The 27108-nt window shown below is 40.2% G+C and overlaps 1 protein-coding gene across 2 annotated transcripts in view; it reads left to right on the forward strand.

Annotated features, from left to right (window-relative positions):
- THRB (thyroid hormone receptor beta) overlaps positions 1-27108 on the forward strand; it is a 161173-nt gene that overhangs the window by 14331 nt on the left and 119734 nt on the right. For both annotated transcript variants that reach the window (XM_040589805.1, XM_040589806.1), the window contains exon 2: positions 17925-17954. The gene's annotated coding sequence lies outside the window, so the exon portion shown is untranslated. The remainder of the gene's footprint in view (positions 1-17924; positions 17955-27108) is intronic.

The following is a 27108-nucleotide window of genomic DNA, read 5'->3' on the forward strand; positions in this document are numbered from 1 at the left end:
TCCTTAATTTCAGAATGTAGTATGTCAAGTAAAGAGCTTTAGTCCTAACATTTGGACAGCATCCATTTCAGCTTTCAATCAGGGTCTTTTTCTAATACAGCGGTGTTCACAAAGAAAGCAGGTTATGTCCATGTTTTTTTCTGTCTCCATATAATTCCTTATTGTCCTTCAATGTTGTATTTTTTTTTTTTTTAGAGTCCAGGTTGTTCTGCTTTAGTCCTTACAAGTAAACATTTTAGAAGGTTATAGGAAACGGCACAGTTACAGTAGAGTATGTTTATGGTCTTTAACTCTTGCTGTCACTCCAGAGCCACCACTCTTAGTTGCTGAGATGTCACAAGGGTCACTAGCTTCCATTTAATTTTACTTGTGAGTTTCACTAGGTGCCTGGAGAGGCAGTGCGGAATGGCTGGCAGCAGACTGTTGTAGGCAAAGTCCTTCAAGATGAAAGGTGTTTTGAATGGACAGGATATAAGCTTACTTTTTGTAATCTTTATTCTGCCAGCATACTCCCTAGAGGGTCTTTTGGAGCCTAATGGTGAACTTAGGAAGGTATGAGGTAGCATTAGAAATCAGATGCATATAGAAGCAGCAGTAATGAAGGGGAGAGTATTTCACCACTGTCAATGATTGTCAGGAGATGAATTCCCCAAGAGTAAATTCTCGAAGTGCTAGGAGGTCGTCCGATAACGTATAGTAAAAATGAGCCGTTTACTTGCATGTTGTAATTACAGTGTTAGATTTGCAGTACTGCTTTCCTGCCTAATTGCCAATATGTAGCGTTTCAATGGTCTGCATTGTTTACAAAGGTAGTGTAGTAAACCATCAAGAATGACAAAATAACCGTGGTGTTTGTGTTGTGTCATCCAAATAAAAATCCCATTTGTTCCTGCATATATTTAAGACTGCATTTACCCGTTTCTATGTCTATAAATGGTGCTTTACAGTTATATGAAAAGCGATACAGTCTTTCCAAGATCTTCTAACATATTTTTATCTAATTATGGACTATTTTCTATAGCCTGTCTAGTTCTTAACACTTTATTAGGAAAAATGCACGTAAGTGATTCAATTTTCAGTGCTGTCTGTTTACCCGTGTTAGAAATTATTCTTTAACTCTGTGTGTTTGCTTTTTTAAGGATATCATGAGTCATTATTTACTCATGGGTAATCATCTTCAGTAAACAGTGCATCTTGTAAGAGCTAGTACAGAGCTTTGTGTGTATCAGTTAGAAAGAGAACCTTCGATTCAAAAGTTCCTGCCAGCTGTCACCTCCACTGCTAATATCACCTCATAATGTGGAGCTAGTTATGAAATACCAAAAATGATGTTTGTGTTTAGAGAAGCAGGAAAGCTTGCAAATAAACCAGAACTCAGTAACATGTATGCCTTCAGGGCTGCAGCAAAATACAGCCAGGCATATAATAATACGGATTTCTGTTCTGTGTCTGATAACTTACTGCTACGTTTGGTTGGTATTTTATACTTTGTCAATTAAGGAAAGCAAAAAAAGGGCATAAAATAACTTAATCCCATCCTTTTTCTGTTAGGAGGAGAAAATACACTTTGTCTCTATTACCAGTTGCTTTCCTTAGAACGTTATCCTAGCTTTAGGTTTTGAATCATTCCCTAAGTGATGACTCTCTTGTTTTGTCTTCTATTTATAAAAGAAGTGAAAAGATTTAGCTCATGAATTTTTCATATAGACTACAGATGTACTGTTTGGGGCCAAACGTTGTCCTCGGTTACAAGTCAGTGTCATCAGTTAGCTGTCTGAATCAATGGCAGCGTTGTGAATGTATTTCAGCGTAGTACTGACTCTTAGATGTTTGTTTCTATTGTGCATATGGGGGTAGGAATTAAGCAGATGATAGATAAACTGATTATAAAAATAGATAGGAAATAGAGGTTCATTTTCCAGTCCAACATGCTGCTGCCAGTACTGAAACAAGAGTAAAACCATTACTCACTGCCCCGCGGGTGCTGCACCCTGCAATGAATGAGTACCATATTTTTAAATATCTAGTAACATCACAAAAAACTGAAGTCAAAGCAGAAGTTCAGATCTTAATTAGTGAAGCTGCCTTTCCTCCTTTGGTGCTGCCAGCTGGAAAAATCTGATTATTTTAAAAACTTTTTAGAATGGACTTTGCCTTTTCACTTCTTAGGTTCTATCTGTGAAACCAAGAGTGAGGAAAGGTGTAGTACAGGAGGCAGCTTTATGTGCCTTTGTCACCTGGTTTCATCCCTCTGAAGTTTTACTTTCAGGGCAGCCCTTACCCCTTTATTCTTGCAGCCTCCAAGATTTTCTGTACTTTGAAGTTAAAAACCAAGTTAACCTTTGACCAAGAATTTCAAAATCACCTGATGGAAGCCCTTCCCTTTCTGCTGCCTGCTAAATGAAAAACTCCTCTGCTTGCAGGATGCAGAAAGACTCTGTAGAAAAGACATGAGCCTTTATTAATGCTGAATTGCAGTTTTTCTGGATGATTCTTTTTAGAAGGAGGTATCCCCATTAAGTGTTTGAAGCTCTTCCTTGCTTTTTGACCCGGAGAATAGAAAACTGGGCAAAAGTAATTAGATGGAAAAATGTTAGTAGTGCTGTCATGGTGTGAGGAACTTACCCACAGCTGGGGTCTGCCGGGTAAACAGGAGATTGCTCTCAGCCTTACTAGCTTGATACCTGTCTGAAATAAAAGGAGAAAGCAAACCCAAAGAAAGTAAAATGGAAATATAGCCCTTCCTCCCTGCACTGTCCCCACCCCCAGCCTTGGCACTGAGGCAGCTTAAGGTTGTTTTTTCCCATTGCTTGTCTAATTTTGCATCTATTTTCTGAAAAAGGGCAGAGCACAGTCTCTTGCTGCTTTTGCACTCCTCTCCAGCCAGTGGGCACAGGCAGTCTTCTGAGTGCCGGTACAAAACCTCAGTGGAGGACAGGGAGCATGATCTGGTTAGGGTGGATGGTATATCTTATATTTGAAATTCCAGCCACTGCGCCCTGCATGAGCATCATCAGGTTTCTGAGTGAGTTTGTTAGTAGTCTCATGGATTTCCATCCTCCTTGTGTGATGCTTTTCCAAACTGTCTTCCGATCCTGTCGTTGGGGAGCTTGCAGGCACACTTGTGTGGTCTGCTCTGTCTGCGGGAGGGTTTAGTGTCAGAGGAGAGTTGGGCATCGGTACTGCCTTCATGAGCCACCCCGGGGTGCTCAGTGAGCTGGCACGGTGACTGCTGCTGGTGTCACATGGAGGCAGCTTTCTGTCAGATGCGTCTGGTAGTGTCAGCAGCATGGATCAGCAAATGTGCAGCTCTTCTTCCTTGAGAGATGCAGGTTTCCAGGCTGCATCACAGTCTGCAGAGCTGGTCAAGTGGTCAGCGTCTGTCGTGCACCCATAGGTAGCGGGGCAAGCTCTGCGGTGCTGCCTGTGCTTACGTGCTGTATGCTCATGGCTGAGATCGGGAAAGTCAGAGTTTCCTGCTCATGATCTTGGCTCTGAAAGTGTCAGGGTAGGACATTTTTGTACCCTTTAGGGAGGTGATATGTACCTGGAAGGGACATTCTGTCTGAGGCAGGCAGCATTGTTTATTGTGGGATACACAGTGTAGCAAGGCAGGTGTGACATGAACTATCTGTTACTATCAGGGTAATGCAAGATAGGTCTTTTAAGAGAGATCATAAACATGTTTGACATGTAGAAAAAGTAAAGTGTCTCCTGTAATACTCATTCTTCCAGTGTTGCATAATCAATTTGGTATGTTGTTTTTGAAGGCTTGATTGCTTTTATGCCTTGCATCTTCTTCTGGTACTCAGATGTCTGGCTGATGAGGCTTTTTGATGCTACGTGCTGTATTTATAGTCCTTATGAACTTCTCTTGAAAAATCACTAGATTTTAATCACTCGCTACTTTGAGTACTGAATCCTAAATGTGCAGACTTGTTGGCAGTTAGAGGGCTTTATTTGTCTATGAAAATATGTTTAAAAACGGGTCAGTCTGTTGGAGCTGGCTATCTTCAAAGGGTTAGGATTAAGATACCAGCTTTACCCAATGGCAGCACTGAGGCGGATAACAGTAGATGGATGGACAGGAAGATTGGGAAGGAATTACCTGTTAAGTATCTTGGAGTTACAAACTGATGTTTTACCAGAGCAGATCTGTCATCATCTGTTTTTCTGTTTCTGCGGGCAGTTCCTCATCCCTGTAAGTCTGCTGCTGAATGCCATTTTGAAAATCTATTCCAGGGTAATTGCTGCCGCTAAGGTAGCACAAATGCTTTATGACACCTGGCTTACAAAAATGGTGATTTCTCTAGCTACCCATTTCCTTGCTCTTTCACTTTTTTCCTGAAATTTAGAAAAAGAGGTGTTGGGGAATGACACCGGTAAAATGGATTGACTATCCTTGATTTTTGAAATCCCAGCTTTTCTTTGTGGAGTTCCTTGGAGTTTTCTTTACCTTTTAAATTACTTTCTACACTCAGAGAGGTTGTTTGACGTAGAATATGAGCTATGCTATCTAAACAAATAACAGTTCCTATTGAAACATGTCTGAATTTATGTCTCTGTGGCAACATAAACACAGAACAGAAGAAAACAGGAGTTCTAGAAGGAATCTCAAGAATCTGATAAGTCCCCCCTCTTTTGCTACTAAAATACCTCAAAAATGGAGAGAAAGCTGGTAAGGTAATGTGTTGGAGATAGGCAAGATACTGTATAAAAGCAAAAGTTTAGCTTTTGGCATACATAATAGATAGGGGGAAATGCTACTGCAGATTATACTAGTTGCACTAAAGGCTTGTCTATTAAAACCAGTTGAGTGTTTTTCCTGCTGTGCTGGCATGCAGAGCTGCTGTCTTCTGTGCTGTAGCATTAAACCAACAAAATTTCTGCTACATTGAATTTATTTTTTTTTCTCCAAAAGTCTGTCAGTCACTTCACAGAACTTGCTAGGAATTATGAACATAAAAGTTGTGTGACAAGGAAGCAGGCTGCTGTCCCACCAGTCTCTGCTTTTCAGTATCTTTTCATATGAGGGCAGGGTTTTGTGCTGGGCAGCAGAAGCAATTGTACATAAACCGAGGGCAAAGCTGAATTTAAGAGGCTTTGAAATGTCAATTCTTCAAGCCTTGTGTGGGCAAACTGCTACTTATGATAGTTTTTCTGAGTAAATTTTTGGGGATTTTGACCCTTAGTATTTCTATTCAGTGGTAGAAATATGATATGTTTGGTTTAAACTCCTAGAGGCACTGTTCTTGAAATGGGCTGATGTGGCAAACAGCACCACATCAAAAAACTAGACAAGTTTTTGTTACCACTAGTTTGATTTTTTTTTTTCCCAAAATACAGGCAGAAGTTGTTTAATATGTGAGAAATCTAAAATACAATTTTTTTGACCCCATTTAAGAAAGAGTCTTATTTCTCTGTGTGTTTGGTTTCTTTTTGTATTTTTTTTTTAACTTGTCAGTTGAAAATATTTGCTGTGGTGTTTTGTTTTATTTTGTTTTATGAAAGAAACTAACCAAAATGGGCATTTCATTTTCTCCAAATTATGGTCCTACTCTGATAATGGTTAAGAAATTTATATTTTGCTGGTTTTTGATACTAGATACAGGGTCTTAAATTTTCAAAAGTGACTCATGCTTTGGCATAAGGCCATCTTAGAGTGCATAACCTAAAACATCTGAAAGATGGTGTTCAGTTCTTACTGGAAAAAAGGTTCCATTAGAGACATTTCAGTTTGTCAGCAAAATGTCCAGGCATCCAAAATCACCACTCATATGTGCAAATAGAGCTGATTGGATTTCCTTTCAGGCTGTGATTGAAAGGTTTTCATAATTTGAAAAAATCAGAAGATTAAAAGCAAACATTTTCACATCTCTCTGTAATTACATAATACAAAGTGATGCAATGATATTATAATTTATGATATAAGATAGTTAGTTGCATTATTGCCTGTATTGCAAAGGGAAGGCAATCAGTAATAACTGACGGCTAGACAGTGTGTTAGATTTTACTAATTTGTATACTACAACCAGGCAGATAGTGTAGTTGCATAGCTATAAGCTATTATGTTCAAGGTTTCCAAAACTCTAGACAATTCTAGCTGGATAATAGGATCCTTTGTAATTTTCTCTTTAAGGTCCTTATAACACTGTTATAGTGGCTATTTCGTAGAATGGTTTGGGTTAGAAGGGACCTTAAAGATCACCTAGTTCCAACCGCCCTGCTGTGGACAGGGACACCTTCCACCAGACCAGGTTGCTCAAAGCCCCATCCAGCCTGGCCTGGAACACTTCCAGGGATGGGGCATCCACAGCTTCTCTGGGCAACTTGTTCCAGTGCCTCCCCACCCTTGCGGTAGAGAATTTCTTCCTAACATCTAATCTAAATCTACCCTCTTTCAGTTTAAAGCCATTACCCCTTGTGCTATCACTACATGCCCTTGCAAGGATTCCCTCTGCAGCTTTCTTGTAGGCCCCTGTAGGTATTGGAAGGCTGCTAGTAAGTATCCCCAGAGCCTTCCCTTCTCCAGCCTGAGCAACCACAACTCTCTCGGCCTGTGTCCATAGCAGAGGTGCTCCAGCCCTCTCACCATCTTCGTGGCCCTTCTCTAGACTCACTCCCAACACATCCATCTTTTGCTGGGGCCCCCAGAGTTGAATGGAAAAAACCCCGGATAGGGTATTCATGAGAGTGAAGGTGGAGAATCACCTCCCTCAACCTGCTGGCCACACTACTTTTGATGTGGCCCAGGGTACGGTTGGCTTTCTGAGCTGCAAGCGCACATTGCCAGGTGATGTAAAGCTCCTTGTCAACCAACACTTCCAAGTCTTTCTCCTCAGGGCTGCCCTCAGTCCATTCTCTGCCCAGCCTGTATTTGTGCTTGGGATTGCCCTGACCCACATGCAGGACCTTGCACTTGGCCCTGTTGAATGTCATGAGGTTTTCTTGGGCCCCTCTCCCAAGCCTGTCGAGGTCCCTCTGTATATCATTCCTTCTCTCCAGTGTGTCGACCACACCACGCAGCTTGGTGGTGTTGGCAGACTGCTGAGGGTGGAGTCAATCCCAGTGTCCATGTCACCAACAAAGGTGTTAAACGGCGCTACTTTCCCTATTTTTGCTTTTAGTTGGTGATGGAGCTGCTGCAGACGGGTGATTAGGCAACAGCAAACATCAGTTTATGAGTCTGTGATTCCTTGGGGCTGTAGCGGGGGAAGGAGCAGTCGCTGGGTGACCTAACATAAAAGGAGTGGCGTAATCTTACAGAGCAAAATGTAAAACCTAGCAAGGATTCTCTAAACGGCAGCACCAATATCAAAAGTGCTATTTCATGACAATTTATGTATCAATAGGACGAAGCAGTGTTGTGTTTATTCCTGCCAAGGAGACATTTTTTAGATTTTTGTCATCAGTAAATACCTGTGAGGATAATCTGAATCAGTACATTGTCACCAAAATACATTTACAAAGACAGTCCTTAAGCAGGAGTTTGTTGGTATTTTTGTTCCCAAACACTGTCCATTTCTCTTCACGGCTAAAACAACAGGGAAGATCATTTGAACATCATAAATAAAAAGGTCTGATTTCAAATAGATGAGACTAGCACAGTCAGCTTTTGTGTTTACAGCATCACTTTCAGCATAGCATAAAACAAGAAATTGAAAAATGATTTAGGAGTTCACCATGAGTACATCCTATGGGACAGGTTTACACTTCAGTATAGTTTTGAGTGAAGAAACCAGGTACAAAAACACAAGGAAATCTAAAATGGTTCCATGAAACAGGCAGATGTTCATCAAAATAACCTGATAATTGTCAGCATTCAGTGGAAGACATGTTCATAGTTAATAATTTTGATTCTTCATCTGTGAGGAAACCACAGACTATTCTGTCCAAGTTGCTAACGGTGCCATCCAAAATGCTGTCCAAGATTTGATTAAAACAGAGTATGCCTTTTGCACAATGAGATGTTACGGCTGGATCTAATTAACAACGAACAATTGGAACCACAGGAAAACAAAATAAAATAATGATCCAGATAAGTAATAGAGCTTTTCCATTACATAGTCCATATGACTGATCCCAAATATGAAAGTCATAGATTGAAAGAAAAAAAAACCCCAACCAATGTTGAAATACTATATGGAAGAAAAACTCTTCTGGTTTGTAAAATGAAAAATGCTTTCTGCTCCATTGTTGTTTAGCTGCAATACTCAGTTGCTTTGTCATATTGTACTTCTGATACATTTGCAGAAGAGAATTCCTTCCTTATAAGCAGGAAGCAGAACAAGTATGAAAGCCTTTTCTGAACAAATTAAGGAGAAAGTAGGATATTTTGTGTCTAGTATTGCCTATGGACATGGAATCACTCATCAGGGTGATCAAGCTGGAAGACTATAAACCTCTGCATCTCTCCCATATTCTCTCCAGGTTGCTCCTCTGCCCCTGTCCTCTACCAACAGGCTTTAAGCATCTCCTTTCACCACTAGCTGGATGCTGATGTGGAAGGATAGTGGAGGTGATGCTACCCATTCCTTCCTCCTGTCAAATCGGGACCACTCAGCCACCTGGTGCCATGGGTTTGCTGCATGTGCCTCACGCCACTTTGTCTATCCCTGCACGTTCCTGTTACACAGTCTTCCTGCACCCCTGTTTGGTTCAGGGATCCATGCCAGAAGTCAAAACATTATAATTAATCTATGAAAAAAAAAAAAAAGTTCTACATGGGAGACATGCTACTTGTGATGTTGATGTCTGTTGCATTGGATCTGGATTTCTCTTGACTATCTAATTATAGTGCCTGTCTCCATCAAAGCAGTTCATGATAAACTAGTGTATTTTTTGTCATATATACCATTAGCAACTGTTTCAGTGTGTTGAAAGGTCACCTTCAAAATCCAGTAGATAACTCTGCATGCTACTGCCCACCAATAATTAATTATCTCCAAAATTTAAACTATGATAATGAATCACTGATCTTAGTGAAGTGGTTTGGGAAAGTAATTCCCATTTTATTTACTATAGTTTCTTGAGTAACAGTCCAGTTCTCCCATTTTAGTTGAATAATAAACCAGTAGGATCAAAATAATCTCAGGATAACTTTGTGCCAAATTTTTTGACTCTGTGATTCCCAGCTCAATGTTTTATTGTGAGGAGATGTAAAATCCTTCCTGACTTGTAACAAGGGCAGGAACTGTGGTAGCCATCAATAACTAAAGAAAGAATGTGCACCGTATTGTAAGATAACTTCTCAGCAATGTTCTGTTCATGGTATACATTGAAGTAAAACCTAACATCCTCTTTAATTCACAGAGTGGGATACTTGAAGTCATCTTTGCTTTTGTGTTTTCCTAGTCTTGGGACAAGCTGGCTGGCAGTTCGCTTCAGAGCATCCTCAGATGCAGCTGTAACTGGTGGATCCCCTGGCGAGTGCCGTGCAGCCAGCCACAGGCCTCTGGTGCATAGGGAGCGCCTGTCCTCAGGAGGCTGCCGGTGAAATAAGAGATCCAAAATACTGTCTGCATCTGCCATGGGTCAGGGCATCCCACTTCGGTGTGTCGAGGTGCCTTTCTTGACCAGACAGACCAGTGCAAAGGCAAAAACAAGGTCTTTGTTCTCAGTGGTGTATCACTCAACTGATGCATCGTCGTTCATATGGCAGTGGCCTGATCGGTAGCCAGAGTGGGCTCATCGGGCAGTTGTTCAGCTTGCGCTTCTTGTGCAGCCATGTGGCTGCTCAGCATCAGCTGGTGGGGACTGTGGGCATCACCTTTTGGTCTCTGCTCCCGTTTCGCTGCAGCAGCTGGCATACTTTGCCTGGTTGCTGGAGAACATCATCTACCTTTAGTGTGGTTTTTGCTTTGGGCTCAAAGTTTGCTCTGCTCATTTGTCATCATTTGCTAACCGTAAAACACGTATATTCTACAGTTCAGCCTACATAGGAGAGCTTGGCAGAGACTTGACGGCATCCTAAATGACGTGCATTTAAAGTCCCTTTTATGGTAACATTATAAAAGGGTCCTTAGTGTAAGTGGGGATAATGCTTAGAGGTTTTCTTAAAAAAATATTCTGCATATAGTATAGTCTTTTAATATATCCTCATGCATAAACCCTCTCAGTATAATTACAGCCTTGTAAATCCCCATTATTTGTTCTCTATTTGTAACAAAGGATTTGTCTGCTGAGTTACAACTGCAAATTCCTCATAAACCCAGCAGCTGTGTATTATCTGTGATATACTGGGGGGGGCGGGAACAGGCAAATACCACTGGCTTTCTAACAGAAACATAAATTAAGCTTTTTTTATGGAGCATCCAAAAGGGGGAAAATATGTTTCCCCATTCCTGCTAGTTGTGCGTTCAGAAGGTTTCACTGTGTTTTTGAATTTGAGTACTTGGATAGATGATTTTTTTTCCCCTGATCTCCTGTGGTAGAAATAAACATCAAAGACAATTGCAACAGCTTAGCTTTGATACATTGTTACATAGTTACTAAACAAATGTCTAAATCTGTCAGTTTCTCTCCTGTTGGGAGTTTAGCCCAATTCCACCTTTCAAAAAACCCTGAAGCTTCAGCGTGCTTGACCTTAGCTCCAGAAAACAAAGCAAATATAATTTCTTAAGGCTTTTATCCTGTTAGCTTATCCAGAGAATCTTCATTCCACGATATTTTGAATTTAGTCATAGTCACTAGCAAACAGTGTCACTGTCAGGAGCAGCGTGTATCACCACCTCTCCGCAAATGATTAAGAGAAGTTGGGTTGTGCCCGCACGATTTAAACCTAACTGTGTTTCAGTGCAGATTTGTGTTTGCTCTATATACTGGGCATAGGGAGACATTGTCCAAAGCCCTTCTTAGAAATACTTCTGTTTCATTGTCTATTTCTTATACAGACAACCAAAACTGCCATTTGAAAAATACTTCCCCGTGGAATAGCTGGCCAGATGATTATACAGTGTTGTACAATACTCCTTAAAATCTCTACTGTACCATAAGAAGTTGTTATTCTCTAAGCTTGCTTTCTCTGACTTTTAAATGGCAGATTTTGATTTTATTTGTTCTTAGGGTGGTTTTCATAGCTTTCAAAATGTATGCAGAGCTTAAGGACATATTCCTTGCTCAGATCACGCAGCCTGTGCCACAGGTCTGAACTGCATGGGGATGATTCACTGGGACATGCTACACATGGGACTTAAATGAGGGCATGTGCCATACAGGTAGGAAAAAAAAAAGAAAAGGAGGAAGAAATGTAACAAAAAAGATCTTAAAATCAAATATAAAGAAGTTAACGTACTACAGACAGTTCACCGTGATTTTTTTCCACATTAGAAGCATATATTAAACCTGTGCTTTCATAACTTTGTTGCTTTAGTTTCGGATGGAAATACCATGAGAGCTGCATTCCAGCATGCAGGTGTGATGGCTGTCATCCCCCATACCAAACAGAGCATGGCAGAAAAAGTATCGGGGGAGGGCAGGGGGGGAAGTATGCTTTCTGGATGTTTGTCACAAGTTGGAGGCAGCCAGGCTTTAAATTCTGGGGTGTGTTGGGATGGGACTGGTACCCTGGAAAAGGTAACATAACAAAGTCTGTTGTGTTTTATTCCAGGACTCAATAATGACATTCACTGGGTGAGGATATTGTGCAGCAATGTTTACTATACATTTGTCCTTGAAGATACTAGGCTTTTTAATTCTGCCATCCCATAGAAAATGAACTAGCATCAATAAAGGCAACCATAATAGTTCTCATGTCAGTGGGGTGATTATAAGCAGAAAAATAAGTGTTTTCAGATACAAGGTTTGAAGGTCCAAGTCTTACCTCTGCTGTAGTTCTTGCTTACTCAGACATACAGGCATTGATTAAAACCTGGTGTAAAGTGGTCTGAATCTAAAGATGAAGTGTCTCACCTGGTTTGGGCTGTCTTAGCTTGTCTGCTTTCTGAGTTCCTCTTCAGTAAGCTGGAGGAGGAAAGGAGAAGATTCCAGGGTGCTGGCTGCACCACCAATCTCAGAGTGGTGACTTCCACCAATAACTGCCGTATATGGTTAGACACATTTGGGAGGAATATTCCTGAGTCTCAAAACTTTCCATTTCACCACCTTCATACATTGCATTTAAAGCTTGAAGGTTCCCCTCACATTTGGCTGTTGTTAGTTTTCTGTGAAGTTTTGGGCAATACTCAGAAAAGCGATGAACATTGGTAGTTCAAAAATATGTATGAAAGCTTGTTTTCAGCATCCTAATGCCTTTTGTAATTGGGTTTTTGATCCTAGGCAAGGTTTCAAGCCTAAGGTGAATGGAGGGTTTCTCACTGACTGCAGTGTGCATCGTTGCACTTTGAGTGGCACTGGGCCAGGTCCTATGGAGATGCCATCCTTAAATACCTTTCAGAGGGAGAAAATAATTGAGTTTAGGACTTGTGATTGTTAGGCACAGAGAGAATAGCTGCTCTTTTCAGAGATCGGCTTAGTTCTCTCAAATTCTGTGAATCCCTGTCTTACAATAATACATTAGCTTTTCCTTTTAATGACACAATTTTTTACAAAGACTAGAGAAATATGTTTGAGGATTTGAAACAATTATTTTAGTACAGTTTTTGTTTTAAAAGTAAATTAATTAATCTTTGTCATTTTTTAAATTCAAGGAAAATTCTGACACTAACGTGTATAATGTAAATAAAATGTACTGTAATAGAACTTGAAGGTCTACTAGCCAAAGTGTATTCTGATCTTTTTAATTCTTCATTAAAACAGAGCATTATAATGGAAATGTTGGCAAAACAGGATTATGAGCCTTTGCTGTCTGTGAACTCACCATTTACTGGGGAGGATAATAGCTTCTGGACAGTGCATTCATACCATTTTCAGTAAAGCAGCTGTGAGTTTTTAGCTCCTTAGGTTGGTCTCTGCAAACGTACAATGGTAGCAATGGTGATTTTTGTTTCCTCATTATTCCACCTCTGAACAGTTGGGTCAAGCTACCTGGCTGAAATGTAAGACTTCTTAGACCCAGGAGGAGGACTAGCTTCCAAAAAATCATTGAACTGTATTTCTATGACAGCCAGTCATCAAGAGCAGTAACAATGGTGGGTGAAGAAAGAGGAATGTGCCTGAGCATTCAGCACTTCCCTGGGGAGAAGGACAGATGTGAGACGGTGGCTCTCGGACTGGTTGTGCTGGTGGAGCAGCAGAACATGGTCCACGTACTCCTTTTGCTATTGGCAGTTATATGTAGGCATGTATAGCTGTGGGTGGGGTTATGTGCAGGTTTTTGGCAACAATGGTTGATTTTTAATCTCTAGGTGTGCGTTATATGGAACTATTTATGTGTTTTCTGCCTTCCAGCTATGATCTTGTCTTTGCTGTCCAATCTAAACATGGGCTTTCTTCTAGCCTTTTATCCTGCAGAGAATGTTTACCCACATGATAATTATGATTAGCATTGTGCTGGTAGTAAACGTTCTTAGGATGCATCTATAGGTCTCAGAGTTTAGCCTGTGCACGCAGACCTATCTGCTGTCTTGCTGCACCTGCAGAGAGTTGAGTCTCCCTAAGGAAGCACCAGACGATCCGAGGCATGCTGTGTAAAGTTTCAGAAATGAAAATGCCTGTCACAGATTAGACTTTGTCATGCCGCAGTCATGGCTTTTCACTCGACAAAGTTCATGGCACAACTTCCTAACTACTGCAAGTGCTAGAACTGTGAAATCAAATGGCCTTGAGTCAAGACTGGTGGGGCAGGAAGAATTAAATTACATTTCTATGCCAGCAGAGTTCCCTGCATCTTGAGGAACAACTCTGCTGAGGGAGGTCAGTGGGTCAGTGAGATTTTTCTCTGTTGGGTTTTTTTTCCTAAGTTAGGGTTTGTTGGGTTTTTGGTTGTTTGGTTTCGGTTCTGTTTTTTGGTTTGGGTTTTTTGTTTCCCATTGACTGCATTTTAATTCTTACTGGGAGCTGCTAAACAACAGAACTGAAAGCCAAACTTATTGGAATGATTTCAGGAATGGATTTGTCTTCTGATCGGGATTCTTGATCCTCCACCCCTTTCTTTTTGCTTTCTTGACTCCGATGGAATGAGAACTCCGTGGCTTTTCCAGGCCTGGTTGGCTTTCTGTGATCTTTTGTGAAAAAGGAAATTGTTGTTACTTTGCTCAGTCAGTCTCCTTGTGGACCTCTGAATATCAGAGCATCCTGTGGGGACTACAAAAATAAACTGAAGCAAATCCTGGGGTGATGGTGAATCTGTCTAGAAGACTGAATAGATTTGCATCTTTTGGTAACTTTAAATTATTTTCCCCCTACCTGTTTTTAAATGAAGATGTCTGTGATGTATTTCAGGAGCCTAAAAGTAATTTTTAATAGGATGAATGGGGTTTTGTTGGATAATAATACATGTACAAGAGGAAGATCTAATATGTCATCTCTAATATGATATCTGTTCAAAGACTTATGCAGAGTATGTAATTTATATTTAAATTTTGGAAAGTGCACCTGGATGCCTTTTCTCCTACCGTGTACTGGATAAAGTGCTGAATCATTTGGAAATAAATTGTTTTCACTAATTGGGTATATTCATTATAGGGATCAAACCCATGTTTTTGTTAATGGCAAGATACATTGCTGTATCTTCAGCTTTGCAATTTCTGCTAAACAGCATATAATAGAAAAGACAAAATAATAATGACTGAAATAAAAAGGAACGCTTTTATGTGTACAGCTCCATGCAGTCAAGAATTTTCTGAGTCTGGGAAAGGAGGAAATATTCATCTACATCTATTCTGCAGTCTAATCCATTTGGCAGTATTAGTTTTCTGTGGTTCAACTGGAGTCAGTGGTGAGTCTTCTTCAAGAAGACTCATGAACAGCATCAGCAAAATACATTGTTACAACAATCTCTGTACTTTTTTTTTAGTGTTAGTTTTGGTATTTACAAAACTGCTTCATAAGGAGTTGTTCTGAAAAAGATGGAGCTTGCAAAAAGGTTTTATGATTTTATTTATTTTTTTTATCTGAATTGAAAGGATAATGGTAAATACCTTGTTGAAATTACGGAGTCTTTTGGCACTGAGTGTGGGCAGTTGTCTGCTTAGTTTAACTTAATTGTATTGATGTGCTTTTGAGGCAGTCTGCTAGAATCTCTCCGGAGTGCATCCAAAGTTAACACATTTGGTGACTGGCAACAAGTACAGTTTTTACTGTAGAGAGGCATATGCTTAGAAAAAATGACACATCTGAATATTGCAATAAAAATTTCTTCCCTATTTTGGTAGAGCTCTTTCCTTCCATCTGAACAAGGAGGTCGTTAAGCATGAAGCAGTGCAAGCAGATAAGAGGAAATACATTTTTATGTGAAAGCAAAGAGCCCACGTGGAACTCTGCCATGGTGTCAGAGGGAGGTAAGGCAGGCAACCTGACAAGTCTTCTGCAGGGATCGTTGAATGGTCGGAGCCTCACTCACCCAGTGTGGCTTTGGGCATGCTGGGGTGAGGATTATTTCCACTTGGAGAGAAGCCAGATCATCTTAAAATAAAGAAAGCTTCCTGCTACCTGGTGGAGAGCAATAATGGGCCCTTCTTTCTCTAGGACATGATTCTCTTGGACAATTGTCTATTGAGACCATCAAGCTAGGCAGGCAGCAGGGCCTGTGAGAACATAAGATGGGAGGTGCTCATGGCCCTCATTATATCTTGTCCTGTTATCAACAGCTAGATCAGATAAGGGAAAGTTAGGCAAACTGTTTCTTTAAGCATGCTAGGATTTAATTTTTTTTCTGGGAGTCATAAACCGTGCCAAAGTCAGCTTTCATTCTTCTTTTAAAAGTACGTAGGATGAGTTAAATATGCTTCAAAGCAGCCTGTGCTGTGAGTGTTTCTAGCATAGAATACTGCGTTTCAAAAGCTGTGGATCTTGTCACAAGTCCAGGATGACTTTTAGTCTTCTTCAGACTTGCCTCTGTACCTGCTTTGTGGTTAAAACAGGCTATCCTGTAAGACATTCCTTTCCCTTCCCACAAAGAACCATTCTGGTCCCATAAACTTGGTGCTGTGGACCGCTGTAGTATTGGGGCAGGTGAGTAATAAAGAATCAGAGACATAATATGTCCTCAGTTGCACTCTGGCTAGCTTCAATGGATGTTTTGCATGAGAAAAGTAGGAAGGATTTGGCTCGTGCTGTAAGAAATCCCACTCAATCCTGTTGAAACAGTCATCCAGTGACACAACGCCTGCTGGTTCTGTGCCTTGATTCCTGCATGCAGAACCTTGAAGTTACCTTTTGTGGGTGATGCACACATAAAGCCAGATGGGTAAATGTGAAGTGATTTGGTGCTGATGTATGTTTTAATAGCTGATTATCACAAAAAGCTGTAGAAAATTAAATCTGTGAGGTTTTTGTATATTTTACTAAGTGATGAAATGACCTTATAGTTAGTTCTCTTCCTTTAAAGGTAAATGTGTGCAGATACTCTGCTGTGGGAAATCAGACATTGCAAATGTCAGCTCTGATGAGCTGATTCATAAAAAAGAGATCTCATGCCTTTTTTCAAAATGGATGTTTAATTGAATGATTTTCTGCACTTCAGGAATGTCTCTTTTTAAGTTTGCCTGTTCCCTTTCTGAAGTAGGCTTATTTTATTGGTCTCATAAAATACTAACTTAAGGGAATTCTGCTATTCACTTAAGCTTTGCTTCCCTCAGATGGACAGATTCACAGCCATTCCTTGAAGACTGTAATTAACCCCTCTGTCCCCCAAAACAGTATTTGCATTGTAGAGAGGGAAATTAGTCTCTCCAGCTATTGCAACTGACCGCATGCTTTGAGGCCAAGCTTTGAGTTCATTCTTGGCAAAGATGAACAAGGTGTCTTCTTGGTTTCCTTCATCTGTATATTTCTAACCACACTGACTAATGGCTGATGAGGTGTACAGAAAGTGCTAGAGGCTGAGATGCTTTGCCTGTGACTCAGCATGATTTTCATTGCTTTCCAGCAAATACTAATAATTGTCAGATTTTATTAGGCTTGGCTTTTTGTTTTCTATTTCATGTTATTATGCTAATTTAGAAAATAAGATAATGTACGTTTCTGTTCTTGCATATATTAGTGGCAAAAAGTACCCATTTACTTCAGAGTTACCAGAATCCAATTCCCAATTATAGTGCTGATGCCTGCAAATAGTTCTCCTTGGTTGTAAAGGACTGAACAAAAGTCACAAAGAAATGAAAGGTTAATTAATAATGTTGCAGGCCTCAAAATGTATTAATTGTTCTGAGTCATGCTGGAACTTTTCAGAATAGTCTTAAAGCTTTTGTGTTTTTCAGATCTTGTGATGTATATCGGTAAGCTATTGGCAAATGTGTCATTTAGAATGGCTTAGTTGAAGGAGATGTTTAATGAAATGGCTTCATGCTTTCCTTCTTCTGCAACCACTGCTGACCCTACAGGTTTTGGGACAGAGCAGAAAACAGCAGATTTTATAAAAAACCTTCCAGGCTGGGAAACTCTTTGAATGAGCATACTGCAATGCAAGTCCACCTAATAATAGGAAATATCCAGTGTCCATTAAAAATAAGAGCAATACAAATACTGGTTATAAAGTTCTGCTTGCAGTGAAAATAAACCTACAAAGTGTGCCTAATCAGCCTGCAGTTTAGGTCATGAATTGACTAGATCAGTTGTTTGTATTGGTATTTCCAAAGCATTTGAAATGTTTGCTTAGAACAGCTAGTTATGATAGTAAATAAATAAAGGTCTCCATTCCAGGGTGTTGAGAATGATTAACTCTCCAAAATAATGGGAATTAGTTTGAGTTATGCAAAAAGAACCCCATAGTTTTGGTGTTAACTGAAGTGAAAATAAAATAATAACTTCAGAAAGTACTTTTTTACCATGTGGATCTTTAATACAATTTTTTTTACTCTTTTCAGTGAAAGAACAGAACATGAAGCTCTAATAAGGTAAGATTTTTTTATTCCACTTTATCTACAATTAACTTGAATATCGTACTAATTTTTAACAAATAAATTCAGATTTTGGAGTATGTCCTAGGCACAGTGTTGGTCAGTATGTCCAAGCAAGGAAAGGAGACAATATTGCAGAATAAGTGCAACGACATTTGACTTTTTTTTTTTTTTTTTATTGTTACTAAGCCACTCGTGGTCATTTAATCAAAATAAGATACCTGCATAATTCGGAAACTTCTTTTTGCTTATAAGGAGTTCACAGATACTTATTTTTCAGTAGAGACTATAGTTTCCACTATTCAGTCAGTTAAAATCTGACTTATAAGGAGCACTTCTTTGCAGTTTGAAAATGAAATATTAGAATATATGCTGATAAAATAAGTAGCTTTGCGGCATATTTTTTTTTTTTTTTTTTTTTTTTTTTTTTTTTTTTTTTAGATGTGGTGGTGGGAGTTTGACTTACATAGTTAAATAAATGTATCCGTAGAGGAGGGGTGAACTCTTCTAGAGAGTGAATATTTTCTCCGATATAACATGATTCAGGCTGCATTCTGGAGATGGATTCCCTATGCATCTGCTAGATGAGCAAAAGACAGAAGAATGTCTTTTAATACATTACCAACATCAAGGGGTGTTCAAAAAGGGGGTTTTATCTTTCATTGCTAGTGAGGATGCTGACATTCATGTATTGTGTTTCTGTTCATATAGAAAATGAAACAGCTGTGTCAAATAGCATATCCAGGTGTATGATAGCAAGTTGTTTTGACAGGCAGCTGCCGTATGATCCTGTTCAGAGCATTACAGAAATTTATCATTACTTTTCAGTCACAGGAAATCGTTTCAATTTTAATAACCATTCACAGGATACCGAGGAAGGGAGGTGGTGTGGGTTACTGTTTTCCTTTCCTGCTATTATTTACCTGGTTTGGTCTTCATTGGTGGTTAAACTGAAAGCTTGCAGAGTGGGATTTTGTGCACTTATTTCAAGTCTGACACCTTCCAAATGGAAATGTATTAAAAGGAATGTTTTTTAAACCTACTGGCATCCCAAACCGTTAAAAGTTGATACAGCTACATAAACTATATTCCTGATTTGCAGATAGGCATCCTTGGAATAGGGAAGAGGGAGGCTTAAAAGTTACACAAAATATAAGCTGTTTGAAACTACAAGTGAGTGCTAATGTGAAATATTAATTGAAAAAGCACAAGTGGTGTGAAAAAGCAATGAGAAGTCATATCACATTTTTGTGGTGATATATCCACATTTGTGGAAGATTTTAAAGTGATCTTGTAAATAGCAGACAATCTAGAATTGCAGTTCTTGCTTTGTGTTAGTACATGGAGAGAATGTGCGTGTATTTGCAGTTACAAAGGTGTGTGCATACATAATATATCTCTGAGACAGCAAGATGCTGCTGTTCTGCACCAAATCGGTGTGAAGGACTGAAAGCCCTTCTGGAGTAGGGCTGAGGAAGCTAAGGAACTTTATAATGTGTTGAGAAACACATGGGTAGTACAGGGATTTTGTAAATGCCAGAAGGGGTTCTAGTTCTGAGCAGTCTGTACATTGATCTCATCAGTATCCATGATTCAGGGAGGACACAAGTCCTCTTTCTGTCTCATTACCACGATTCAGCTATTCAAGAACTGGGCAAATGCTGAAAAAACGAATTAAGCTTGCTGGGTTTGTAGTTGATCACCTAACACAAGAGAGCCTTATGTGGAGCCTCTGAATGCTACATTAATACAAATGTCTAAGTTATATAGCATGACAGCAGTAGTGGAAACTTACTCATTTTGTTTCCCAGAGTCACAACTGGAAGTATTTTAGGGTACATATTGCTCACTCCTGGATTTCTGCCTTGGCAGTGCCTGCAGTAGTGGTCATTCTGTTAGCAAGAATTTTATGTGATTTTTGACATAAGAGTAGTAGAAAACCACCTGCTGTCAGCTGCCTATTTCTTTAACTGTAGTGTTCGGTAACTACCGATCCAGTTTGAGCCAGAATTCATCAGTTAAGGTAAAAATTAAACTCTGCAGATTGCAGTGCTATTTATCCCAAATTTCCAGGTCTTACAAGTACTTGGGTGACTGCTATGGAAGCTGGAAAAGCTTGTTAAAGAGGATGCTCGGGGCCTTCCCTTCGCACTTGAATTGACTTTTCTCTTTTAGTCTCCATAGTCAAAAGCTATTTATAATACCACCGCAGCTGCTGTGCGTTGGATTCAGGAATCCCTGTTTTGATTTGCCAAGCAGGCAAAGCTATTTATCTCAGGTAAGAGAATTCTGAGGTGTGATGTGGTTAATATCTAAAAATATCTGTGTAGGGAGATAGGATAGGGCTCCAACAGACAAAAACACAGCAAGATAAGCAAGAGGAGTTCAGCTTGGAAATGCGATACTGTGGGTGTAATTAACCATTGGAAATGCTTCGAAAGGAATGTGGTAGATCACTTGGAGTAATTAAATGAAGATTAGATCTCCTACTGAAATACCTTCTAGTAGAGTTACAAGTTCTTGTACTTTGTAAAGAAATTGCTGCGTGAGGTATTATGGCCTGTGCCAGGCAGGAAGTCAGACCAGATTATCCTAAGAGTTCCTTCAGGCCTTTTAAATCCACATCTCCACCAACAAAGGCTCTTATGTGGTGCAGGCAGCCACAGGATTTCCAAAATCGGAGCTGCAGCGGGTCACTCTTGTTTCAGTGGTGAAAGGTTGAAAAGTCTTTGAGCAGATGCTTGAAGGAGCGCAGTGGTGGGCACGGCGCTGCTGCGTGGGCGGCTTGCGTGTGCTGCCGCCGTACGGACCGTAGTGAGCCCATTTCTGCTCGCCTCGGCGGCCTGTAGGCACAGCTCGCTGCATCGTCTTCTAATATTCCACCTGATTTACTCGATAGCTTGCATTTTGTATTGAGTTCACTGAAAAGTAATGATTTGTCTGTGGTGTTCATTGAGTCTTTCCTGTGATACCACTAAAGTCCTGAATGAGTTCGGAATTTTCTGCAGTTACTCAGTGAGCGTAATGCTATCACCTTTAACACAGGATTTTCTATAGCTAGTCTTTATACCCATATGAGTAGAAAGGGTAGGATACATTTTTAGCAGATTGTGTAGAATTCCTGTACAAAATAATCTGCTTTCCCCAAAATTGAAAAAGTAATAAATTGTATATTTGCTCTGGGACCTACATGGGATACTCAAGAAGAGGGGAGGTCACTTGTCTTTCTGTTCTCATCAACATACCTGTTTACTGGGTAAAAGGCAGCAGATCCTTTTCATAGAAAATACCAAAAAAATGGTTGATCAAAAAGGTAATTTTATACTAGAAGAAACACAGAACACTGTGTTGAACAAGAATAGCCCAGACTCCTTTGTGTTATTTTGATAAGCTCATTAATTTCAACATCCAAAATTAATTGGGAGTTAACTGTGCAAAATCTTACAAATGGAAAAATCTGTCAACCTGAGCTCAGAATTCTGTCATCCTGCTGCACTTACATAGCATAGCTTCTGTTACAGGGATGTACAATGAAACTCCACAGTAGTGTGACAGGAGGAATGCCAAAGAGTTGTGCTGGCTGTATGTGTGCATAAAACATTATTCAGGAGAGCTTTCACATAATTCTGGCTCTCTTGAAAGACCTGTGAAAAAGCTCTTCTGTAATACTTTAAGAAACTAGAGCTGTCCAGGGTAATTTGAGGCTGAGGCCAGGCATATTGGAGGATTTTGTGTTCCAGAATACCTGATACCCAACCTGCCAGCAGGTGGTGGGCACTTGGTACCTGGCTTGTTTCTGTCCTCTGAGCATCCCTACTGCTCTTCCTCCCTCCCTGGGCTAACCTGTATGTATCGTTTACACTTGGCAGTCTAAACCTGAATTGGGAGAATTATTAGACTAAACCAATAGGAAAACTAAAGTAGAGAAGAGGAATACCCTTGTGTTTGATAACCCAAAGGAAGGTGGCTGAGGTGAGTCTGTGTCCCTGCACATGAAGGCTACATCTGCTTTCATGGACGTCCAAGAAAAAGGGAAAGGTGAGGGATGGCAAGAGATTGGAAAAAGGTAAAAAAAAGGTTAATTACCCTTGCTAGTAGGTAAGGGATTAGAGGCTATGGTGAAATGTAAAGGAGAGAAGGCTTTGGTTAGTCAGGAGTCAAACGTGTTTGGCTGGTTGCTATGCAATAACACTTGCGATTTTTTAGTGTGAAGTTTCTTATCCACCGTCTCTCCTGAAAATACATTACATACCTATGGTTTTGACAAATTCCTGATAGCCATAATACTGACTGTGGAGAGTATTTAAAAACAAACTTCAGGATGCCTTTTTTTCACATGTTTTTGCTACTACTGAGTCACTGTTAATGGATACTTCAGTTCTGAAAAGGAGTGGAGGAGGCTGTGCTATGGAAGAAAAAGCAATTGCTGTCTCCATTTGAGCCATCAAATTGCTGCTGTTTTCCTTCATGTGAAAGCTTGTGGCTAATCTTTTAATGTAAAGGAAAACAGTCTTTCATACCACAGAAGGAACGCCTCTGCTGGCCAGTTGTACACAACCTTGCAAAATTGATTTTGGTTGTTGCTGAGAGCTTCCTTGGCATTTCTTTCTGTTCAGGCAATGCTGTAAAAGTACTCAACATGACAAAAAGAAGGAGTTGTGTTAAGGTCTGGGGAGTTCTTTTGGCTCATTTCCAATGCACTGCTACTCCCGAATTTGTTATTTATATTGTAGAACTGCACTTGCTGTAAAAGCTTAGTTTTACTGCATTTAAAAGCTATTGAATTCAGTTTCCTGCATTTTTGTTTACTTAATAACTCCTATACAAGAATCCATGATTTGCTTGGGTAACTTGTTGTTCTCTTCCAAGAAATAAATGTACCTTTTGCAAATTTTTTTAAATTCACATGCTGTTGGAGCGCAGTGTGCTGTAAAGAAGTACCATGGTGCTTATGCTGTGCTCGCAATGTCTGTTCAGATAAGAGTTAAGCATGCTGCACTCGCTGTTACATAACTTTGCAAAAAGTGTCAATTCAGGGAAATTCTGCTGCCGTGAGAGAATGGGAGCTTCAGGAATGTTCTCTCCCACTTAATGGAAATGTGGCTTTTGGTGACTAGTTCATTTAGAAAATAGCAGATTGTGTGTATGCATTCATTGACCGAGTCCAACTTGAACATCATGATGGGTGTTCAGGGCAGCAGATCCTGCGGTTTGCTGCAGCCCTGGGAGGGTGGCTGTGGCTCCAGTAGTAGCAGGCTGGTATAGCATATGTCTGGCTGCTACCAGAAGGGATTTGCAGCTGGGAAGTGTTTTGTTTTGAGTAACCTTTAGAAGATTGCTTCTGAAAAATTGCCAGGTTGGCCAGACAGATCAAGTCCCATCAGCGGGAGGGACAGCTGTTCATTTGGATACATCTACATCATTTGGCTGCGTGGGTCCTAAGACCCACCTGCAGAGAAGGGAGGCAGGTAGGACAACATGCATTGTGTCAGAAATTCTGTTTCTCTTTTGGCATTACAGAAACGGCCTTGCCATATGGATGTGGTGGACGGGTAGGTCACTCATCTAATTTTTCTGCCTTTGCCATTTTGCCCAGAGCCCCTGTGTTTCAGCCCTGAGAGATCCTGTTTAGTACAGAATATTTCAGATTACTGTACCCTGCTATTAGCACTAGCCAAAGCCTCCCTCCCCCAATATATATTACTGTGAAAATATGGGTAAGAAGGTAAATAAAAAGTTGGGGAAGCCAATATTGCCTGAATATTATTAGTCCTAGTCTCTCTAAGCAATTATATCCATTTTCTGCCTTTTTGCCCACTTCAAGGATCTGAGACTTTACAGAAAGCCTGTCTGGAAGCTGCTACAGAACTACATGGTGGTAGCTAGATTTGCTTCTAGGTCGTTCTCATTCAGTAGCATCCTCATAGCAAGCTTTGCTTCTGTTGTTTGATTTTCCTCATCTGTGGCTTTAATCCAGTGCCCTTTCTTTAATCACATCCTATATACATCTGTCCTTTGAGTCCCACAGCTCTCCTCCTCTCCAGGTTTGGGGTCTCTGTTGTTTGCACTGTTGTGCAGGAGACTCTGAATGATTTAATTTTGTCAATTGAGGCAAACAGACAGTAAGAACATATGCCACAGCACAAAATGTTCTCTAACCACTTATTTGACAAGTGCAGTTTAATTATTTAGCATAGCTTTTAAAGGTAATGAAGTCCTAGTAACATGAGACTTAACACTCTCCTATTAATTTTTCCCTGAGAGATGGGAAAAGACTGCTGTATTTTTGTGTGCAAACTGAGAGTGTGCAAACTAACGAGATTTGACTGAGAATGCGTAAGAGGGGCTGGAACCTTTCAGTGCTTCTTAAGAGTTTTTCTAATAGGTAGTAAATCCAAGAGCATCATACGGTTAGATAAGATTCTGCCTGTGCTGGCAAACCAGAAGATGCCGTCTGATGCTTTGCCAAAACAAAACAGAGTTTTCTTGGCCCAGCTGTATTTTGATTGAACGTGTAACTTGGTAAGAGGAAAAGCTGGAAGTCACAGCCTTGTTGAAAACATACCGTTTAAAATAATTTTCTGTAGCATGATAGATTTCATGTTGCTACAAAATAAATATTTAATCAGCGCTAATATTTTTGGTTCCCTTAGGCAGTGAGAGATGTAGAAGTTCTAACCTTTTACTCAAGTAAGTACGAATGCAGTCTAGCAGGAAGTTCAAAGTAAAATGCATGTATATCCTAGAGTTCTTTTTAAAATGGATTTTATGTGCAGCCAGCCAGGATTGATGGCTAATTTTGTTCACAACAGAGAACAGTTTATTTCAAAGTTAAAAAGGCGCCCTCCCCCCAAAAAACCGAAAAGATCTCAAAAAGATAAGTGCAAACTGAGCTGAAAGCCACCATGCCTGTTAAATTGATTTGAGTTGTATGGTGAACTAGATTTGTTAAAATTACATTGGAGGAAAAAACCCAACACACCAGCCTCAAATGCTTTGCTTTTCAGTGAGAAAGCTGCCTCAGCCATGCCCGCCCAACTCAATGACGGAAGGGGACGGTCTAGTGGCTCTGGAGAGTCACACTTACTGGTTAGTTTCTAATTCCTTGATCTTACGTGATATACCGGTCTCTTTATTCAGAGGCTTCACTTGTGTAGTACAAAAGGATGTTGTGTGCAGGGAGTATTTCTTACCTGAGCTGCTCTGTGAAGAGCCGTGGGAGAGTTTGGCCCTTGGAGGGCACGAGCTCTCTGTGGGTTCTGGATACTGCTGAAGTCGGAGTGTGGCTGGGGGGTCAGACATGGCTTCCTATGAAAGGTGCAGCTCCTGCAGTCTTCATCAGACAGGAGAATGAGAGACTTAAACTTCTTGCTCCTCCTGTGATTTCACTTGATGGATTTTGTTTGCAGAGGGAGCTAGGGCTAAATGGAGTCTACTGTATTTTTCCTTCAAACGTGAACTTCTGACTGAAGTTTCTTCTGCTGTTTCCCCTTTCTGCTCAAGAGTCAGTAAGAGCTCTTCCCTGGTACCATGACAGGCAGACCTGTATTTGTAATGAATCAGTCCTGAGACAGTCATCGTGCTTGCATTTCAGAAAATTTCCAGGACACATCTGCTCATTAATCCTCTCTCTCTTTTCATCTGTTAGAAGCTTGTTTCCATCCTTCTAGTCATCAGCATCTTTCATTGTCCTTGCACAAATTGATTTAAAAACCTATCATCCCTCTTAGATTTAATAATCACAGAAAAAAACAGAGGTAAAGGTAAAATAATAAAATTTGAGGGAGGGAAATGTAAATTTTGAACTTAGACTTGGTGTACACACACCTCACAGAGGGGCAGCAGGTTTCCATAAAGGTCAGCCAGATACCAAGGAAAAAGTTCTCTGCCACATTGTGAGTGCCACATTGTGAGTGCCACCATGGTAAAGAAGTATTGAAATTTTACCAACTGTGAGGTTGTTGGTTTAAAATGTGTCATAGTCCTTTACTTACAGTAGATAGGTGGTACTGAGAGACTCCTATTGAGCAGTTATGACAAGTGTTGACATTTCCGACTTCCCTAATGTTAAGATGCTAACCATGCACACCATTAGTCTCACCCCCTTATTGGGGCTGATGCAGAGTGCCTTACATTTTACAGTTACAGAGCAGATTTGTGAAATGTAGAGACATACAGGACAGTAAAAAATTCAGTGTCGAGCCACTCTAAGATACAACGACAGTACTAACCATCAAGATAAGTAGCCACAATGCAGATGTTCACTAGCTCTGAATTTCTTGAGATATAGGAAGCTGTTTTTTTTTCTGGCCAATATTCCATTTCTGAAAATAAACTGATTGGAAAATACTGGGATTTATAGGAAGAGCTCCAGCCTGGCTGGCAGCAAAAGCTAAGTGAAAATGGCAGGGAGTGCTCACTTTGTTCAGCAGCCTGTCCTCAGTGGGAAAATGCCAGACCCCGGTGTGTTCCCATTCTGCATGGGTGCATTTGATGTTCTGTTTCCAAACACTATCTAAAGGTAAAGCTTTCACATATAGGAAGAGGCAGAGGCTAAACATGAGACTACTGTAAAATGTATTAGTGTTCATAATTCTGTTTAAATTTTATTATTCCTTCATTCTTTGAAATAAAATTAAAACAGAACCTGCACTGATTTCTTGTTCTTATGGGATCCTAAATACTGGTTCTCATTGGCATAGCATCGCGCTCATTGTATCAAAACCTTTTAGATCCTCTTAACTTTTTTTGCCTTCCTTAGAATGCAAGTACAGTTTGCTCCAGCTAAGTCTTAAATTAAGTGGAAATTGCACAAATAGGAGTTATTTGAAGCTGCAGAATGATTTTACAGTCATGCTTATGCAATGAGCTAGAGCTGCACAGCTGACCAGAGAACAGTTCTTAGTTCACGATTCCAGCCTGTTTTTCACTTCAGAGGCTTTTTAAACTTCCCTTTAGTCTTTATGCATCATTTTATGTGGTTTAACTAAAATTCTGAGGAGAGGAAGGAAAATGAACCATGGACCTGAGGAAATGTGCAAGGACAGATGAAGAGGGAGGTTTTGTGTAGGAGAGGGCGTGGAGAAAGCAGGGCTGTAAGAACAGTTTGATCAAAATGCTTGGGATGGTGAAGTGGCATATAGGAAAAATT

Source organism: Falco naumanni, chromosome 4, assembly GCF_017639655.2.
Source record: "Falco naumanni isolate bFalNau1 chromosome 4, bFalNau1.pat, whole genome shotgun sequence".
NCBI classification, from domain to species: domain Eukaryota; kingdom Metazoa; phylum Chordata; class Aves; order Falconiformes; family Falconidae; genus Falco; species Falco naumanni.